This window comes from Tenrec ecaudatus, chromosome 18, assembly GCF_050624435.1.
Source record: "Tenrec ecaudatus isolate mTenEca1 chromosome 18, mTenEca1.hap1, whole genome shotgun sequence".
Lineage (NCBI taxonomy): Eukaryota > Metazoa > Chordata > Mammalia > Afrosoricida > Tenrecidae > Tenrec > Tenrec ecaudatus.
The window spans coordinates 48461468-48467441 of NC_134547.1; positions in this window are offsets into that span (position 1 = coordinate 48461468).

Below are 5974 nucleotides of genomic sequence, written 5' to 3' on the forward strand. Positions count from 1 at the left end.
TGCGGCCCCCCCCCCCGGGGGATGGGGGCTGTTTCAGCAGAATCAGCCAGCCAGAGCCCCTCTCCTCCACCACAGCCCGACCCTGCGCCTCCTTCCCAGGAGCCCCCCACTGCCCCAGAACCTGCTCTGCCGCCCTCTGTTCCTGCTTCTCCTGAGTTTCCTGTAAATAAACACATTAATTTGCCGTGTGTACCTCCTATTGCACCGCCCCAGCACTCTGCCCCCCTTCCCTCCTCACTTCCCCTCGGCCACCTCCTCATTGCTGCTGTTCCAGCTCAGCTGAAAGGTTGAGTCTTTGCAGCATCTCTGAGCCCTGAAGCGCACACACAAAACCACGCGAGGCCTGCTGCCCTGGAGATGATTTTGCCTGGGGACAAGGGTTCTCTAGACTGTGATCTTTCTGGAAACACACTGCCAGGCCTTTCTTCTGCAGTGCAGCTGGGTAGACAGTTGAGTGCAAAAAGAACTAGCTGGACCTTAATGTGACTGGGGGACCCAGGTGTGTGTGTGCTGGGGTTCTGGGGCTGACATGAGGCTGTAGGGGCCTGAATTCGATCGCTTCTCGGCCTTTTGGCTAAGATCAAGTGTAGGGGCCTGAATTCTCGGTCTTATATGCAACAACTATTTTCTCCTGTGGCGTGGGGACAGCAGTGTTGTATTTAGTGAGGCAAGCCTTGCATTGCAGAGAGGACTGGGACTCTGTAGTACAGAGCACCTACTTCAAAATGGCCAATTTTGTGGGAAGTGGGAAGGTGGTTGTGGCAGTCACATAATCTGTCAACTTGTGAAGGGGTGGAGTCTAGCCTGTCAATCAGGTCACAACCAGTGAGGCTTCTGTGTGGACATGGAGGCAGGACACACAGACGGCTTCATCTGCCTGTGAGACATTCCTGATGACAAGCCGCACAGAGCTACGCTGATGGAACTACAGCTCTGGAGCTTAAGGAGTCACATGGAGACCCACACCAGTGCTGATGTGCTTCCACCATCACTGGATCCACGACTGTCCACCCACTGGCCTGTGATCTTCCTGCATTTGGCATCATTGCATGCGTTGCGTGAGTCTGAAGAGGACTTTATAGACTGGTATCAGACATATGGGCTAATATCAGACTTATAGACTTGATCTGGACTGGGCTGGGATGTGTTCTTAATGTACAATTGCTCTTTGATATAAAATTCTCTCTCACATATATATGAGTGTCCTGAATTTGTTTCTCTAGTCAACCCAGACTAACACAGTGGTAAAATGGTGCACCACTTACTAGTCAGAAAAACTCACTGTCATTGAATGGATACCAACTCAGTGACCCTATAGAACAGGGTAGAACTGTCCCTGCGAGTTTCTGACACCATTAACTGTTGATGGGATTAGAAACACCCACCATTCTCCTGAGGAGCCGCAGGTGGTTTACTAGCTGGCAGGGGAATTCCGTACTATCACCCACCCACCAGAACTGATCAAATGAACCTGATTGTGGTGGTGATTGTACAACTCCTCTTGTCGTGACTGAACTATTGAAGTGTATGATATGTGACTCACATGCCCATAAAACTGTTAAAACATTTATAGCCTCTGAAACCCTATGCAGTCATTAATTCTATTCTGTCCTGTATAGGATCACTGTGAGTCAGAGTTGACTCAAAGGATTGATGGATTTTAGTAACAACAAAAAAATCACAGCCAATGACGCTCAGATAAAAGCAGACTATTGCAAGTGAGGATGTCAGTAAAGACGCAATAAGGAAACATCTTAACAGTTGGATTGTGGTTGTTTTTTTTGCCAATTAGGATTTAATACATTTTCATTACCATTTTAAAATTCTTATTTAAAAAAATAGCAACAGATCAAATGAAGTAACCAGAACCCCCAGTGGATGTAAATCCATGCCCTACCAAGCCCTGTCCACGACGCATAGTGACCCTAGAAGACAGAGTAAAACACACACACCCCTCCACCCTAGAGGGTTTCCAAGCTGCAGATCTCCACAGAAGCAGACTGCCACGTCTTTTCCCCACAGCGTGGCTGGTGGGTCTGAACCAGCAACGTTCAAGCTGAGCCCTTGAACCTCAGTGCCAAATTGCTTGGTGCAGTGTCTGCTAAGTATACACATACCAGATAGCCCACAGTGTCGCTTCCTCATTGTTTGCCCAGGAGAAATGCATGCACGGGGCCTAGAAATAGAATGTTCTTAGTTACACTCCTAATAATAGCCTCACGCTGGAGACTCTCCAAATGCTTCTCAAAAGTCCAGTGGCTAGAGGTCTGTAGAGACACTAGACTGATCATTGCCTAGAGTCTTAGCAGGGGAGGGTGGGGGAAATGGGGAGCCAACAACAGTGTGTGCGGGAAGAAAACGTTCTGGTATTGACTGTGGTGGTGAGGGCACAGGTTTTAGTATGAGTGAACGACTACAGTGTGTATCTGAAGGGCATGCTCATAAAGCTCTCTTTAAAACAAGAACAAACAGTGCAGTAAGCAAAATAAAAATAAAGGGGGTGGGGGGAAGAGAGCAGAGTGACTCCATCAATTGTGATCCGGAACCATTACCTGCAGCTGCTGGGCAGGTGGGCAGCTGTGCTGCCAGACCTCCCACGATGCACAGGACAGGGTCTCGCAACAAAGGATTGCCTAGCCCTCAAAAGGGTAATGAATAGTACTGCAGCCAAGCAACCTGCTGTGGAGCAAAGAAATGAATGAGCTGAAGTGCCACAGAACAAGAGCGTGTTAGTCTGGGTAGACTGGAGAAGCAAATCCATAGGACTCACGTGTGCATAAGAGAGTAATTGGACATTAAGAAAGTATTCTAACCCAGTCTAGTCCAAGCCCATAAGTCTGATATTAGCCCTTATGTCCAATACCAATCTATAAAGTCCTCTTCCGACTCATGAAACACATGCAATGATGCCAAATGCAGTAAGATCACAGGCCAGTGGGTAGAAAGTCTTTGGATCCAGTGGCGTTGTAAGCATCTCAGCACTGGCAGGGGTCTCCACGTGGCTTCTCCAGTTCCCAGGTCTCAGGGTCTATCAGCCTAGTGCCATGTGTCTTGTCAGTAGAGCGTCTTCAAGGGAGTGAGCAGAGAGAGCGCTTCTGCCTCCAGAGAGTGTGGGGGAAAGGCCAGCCCCCCACAACTCGTCGATAGGCGCAATTGTACATTTGAGATACATAAAGTCATAGAAAGCATGAGAGATAAGAGACTGAAATAATGGAGTCAGACACATTTCATAGTAGCATGCTCACCTCAGCCTGCTTGGTGGTCCATGTGGAGACAGGTGGAGAGGAAGGAGGACAAGGGGAAAGGGAATGGGGAGCCATCCAGAGGCCAAAAGGGGAAGCCCTTGAGAGCTCTTTATTGCTAACCCAGGTTTATATACCTCTGGGAGGGCACGCAAGCCCCCTAATTACAGGTAAAGACATACCTCACAGGAAGGGGTTGCACTATAGATTATACAGCGATGAGAGGGGGACAGTCTAGGGACATACACACAATAGGAAGAGGGGGGGTTGGGGTATACATGTGACAAGAAGGGGGATCCTAGATTCAGGATGGCAGCCTAACTTTGGATGTCACTGAGCAGGTCTGACCTATTCTCTGGATCTCTATAGAAACCATTATCAGTAGGGTGTAAACCCCACAGGCAGGGACCAGGCTAATGGTCACAAGCCTTTAGGGAGAAGTAGTCCATTGTCCTTAACAGCAGGGAACAGGACCATACCTGTGGTGGGCCCAGACAGTAGTGTGGTAACTGCCTTCCTTCATGGAGGATGTCTCTAAGCATCTGACTTCCCACCCTATCCTGGCAATAAGCCTCTAATATTTGGCATGTCTTTGGGGGAGACAAAGCTGGGGGGGAAATCTCTTTATAACCCCACAAGAGAGGAAATCCAGGAATTCCCAGAATTCTCAGGAGAGGGCCACGCCCCCACAGAGGCCTCATTGGTTATATCTTGATTGACAGGCCAGACTCCACCCCTTCACTCATAATCCTCTCAAATTGACACCAGATTATGTAACTACCACAAACAGTTAACATAGAACCATTCAAATGCCTCCAATGTCATGTTGTCCAGCGAAGCTTGATGACCACTCACTCCCACCCCCTAAGCACACACTCTAGGACTCCACTCACATTAAAAAACAGGCCAAACTAGTCAAGGGTATCTGAAGACAGGAGAGTGGCCATTCTTGGGGTGTGGGAGTTAATGAAAAGCAAGGGGAAGCCAGAGGCCTCGGGGTGCTAGTAAGATTCTGTTTCCTGATCTATGTTCTGCTTTGGGGTATGGATATCCTACACGTCAATGCAAAGCATTTCAAAATGCTGGTTATGAGTCTAGTCCAGGGGGCGGCAAACTACGGCTCGAGAGCTGTAGGTAAACATGTGGCTCTGAAATAAAGCTGAAAAAAAGATTTTTAGGATATTATTCAGAAAATAGTGATTCATTTGTTCCTAATATATATATTTATGGCTCTCAAATAATTTTTAAATTGCTGGGAGGGACAGGACGGGCTCTTCCGTGTCAAAAGTTCACCGCCCCCTGGGCTAGACAAGGCCTCCGATCGACTTTCAACTAATTCCAGAGACACAAACAACGAATTCCTGAGAAAGGGCAGTAAAAGGAAAGAAACCAGTCTGCCATGTGGGACAATCTACAAGGTCGGATTCGCCCAGAGAACACTGGGGCAGTATACTCAAAGGAGTTTAAAAGAGCTAAATGTGTTGAATCTGGATTGGTTCCTGGTCTCCACCACCACCACCACCATCGCCGCGTGCTTTTGAGCTGCAAACGCAATCCTGAGTGTCGGTCAAGGAGGGAAGGATGTGAGACCTTGCATTAGTCTTTCGAGTTTGGTCTAGTAAGTTTCTCATCATGACAAGCTTTGATCAGAGGATTCTGTGACGCTGGTCCTCCTCTTCACGATGCCCTTGCCCTGTTGCCGAGGCTCAGAGCGACTGGGAGCCTCGTGCACTGCTGGTGCAACTGTAAACAAGCGCAACCACTTCGAAAAGTGATAAAGCGAGATGTCAACTGACTGGGAATAGAAAATCCAGCGATTCCTCTGCTGGGTAGTTACCCTAAAGAAGTAAAAGTCCTAACACGGACAGACATACAACCTCCCTAATGTCCAAGGCTAGAGCTAGATATCCCAGTTCAAGTGCCTAGGATTTTTCATTTCCCAGGATGAGAGCTGATATCAGAGCAAAAAGAGGCTGTCTGTCTGCAGGCTGGCAGCCCCTGGTTTTCCTTACCCTCTATGAGTTCAGAGATTACTGTTAGGCAGATAGGCAGGGATGGGATGTCCATTGACGCATGCCCAATAGAGCCAAGTACGAGAACAAAGGGCGGCGCACTGCACATGCTCAAAGGCCTAGGTTTTCCTGCGGTGGGTATGGGTGGGCGTTAAACCTGGATCGGCCCACCTGGGCCAGGTGAATTCAATTCAGCCAATGGAGTCGATCTGGGGTCGTCCACCACGCCTCTCCCTGGAATCCATGAAAAGGCAGGAGCCAGGGGGAGAGAGGAGGAAATGGGGAGAGAACTTGAGACAGGTCTTTGGAGGAGAACTTGGGAGACAGATCTTTGCGTGACACCGAGCAGTCTCTGCCAGGCTGCATGGTCAGGAGGAATCCTATGGGTGCCTCGTAAAACCTGGAACTTCTTCTAACTCTCATTAAACTCACTTGGATCACAAGCTGGGCTTCGGCATGAATTCTTTCTCATGCGGAGCCAAGGACCGGGGTGCAACTCTAGTCCTGGAGAGATCTTACAATTACCACAAGTCAGGATGGATAAATAGTAAGGAGACAGTCCTTGGTCCACAGCCAGCAGCCAAGCCACAGCCAAGCCTCAGCCTATCAGCCATGACTTGGTTAGGGCGCACCTTCGTCCTCAAAATAACACCGTTGCTTTTCAACATTTTAAAGAGGTCTTTAGCAACAGATTTACCCAATGCAATGCATCGCTTGATC